This window comes from Chiloscyllium plagiosum, chromosome 8, assembly GCF_004010195.1.
Source record: "Chiloscyllium plagiosum isolate BGI_BamShark_2017 chromosome 8, ASM401019v2, whole genome shotgun sequence".
NCBI lineage: Eukaryota > Metazoa > Chordata > Chondrichthyes > Orectolobiformes > Hemiscylliidae > Chiloscyllium > Chiloscyllium plagiosum.
In genome coordinates, this window is record NC_057717.1 from 87,075,351 (window position 1) to 87,076,043 (window position 693).

Sequence of the window (693 nt, forward strand, 5' to 3'; positions counted from 1 at the left end):
AAAGCTCTGCACAGCTGGCAGCATCTGTGCAGAGAAATAAGAGTTAACGCAGGGTCCAGTGACCTTTCGTCTGAACTCTGTGGAATGATACAAATATCTTAGCGAGTGGCCTGCAATTTCTTCCCCAGCTTCCCACAATGATCTGGGATACACTTGAACATACCCTGGGTATTGATCTCCGCTTATGCATTTTAAGACTTCCAGCAGTTCCTCTTCTGTAATGTGGCGTTGTTTCAAAAAAAACACTCCATGGATTAATTTCTCTGCTTTCCCTCTCTTCTATGTCTTTCTCTACAGTAAATCCTGATCAGATATATTCATGTGCGATCTTACCCATCGAGCAGGAAGTGAGTGTGAGGGATTGGATGTCGAGTCCTTGTGAAGAGTGTGAACCCAGCATGGCCAGGCGCTTATAGACTGTGTTGTTGATCAGTTAACTGTGTTTCTGTGTTTTTCTACTTTTACAGGAAGGACTGTAATATTTTACATTTTAATTTTGTTTTCTGTATTTTTCTGCTTTGTACCAAGATTCTGTACCTGGGGGAAGGGAGGGGTTAACTTTGTAGCTCAGACCGCATCCTAAGTGGAAACTTGTCAAGTTATCACTGTCCACGTGTGAGTCCATGTGACAATAAACCTATTACAGGGTGAACCCCGTATCCATGGGTCTGGTTATCACCGTTTCATTTACCT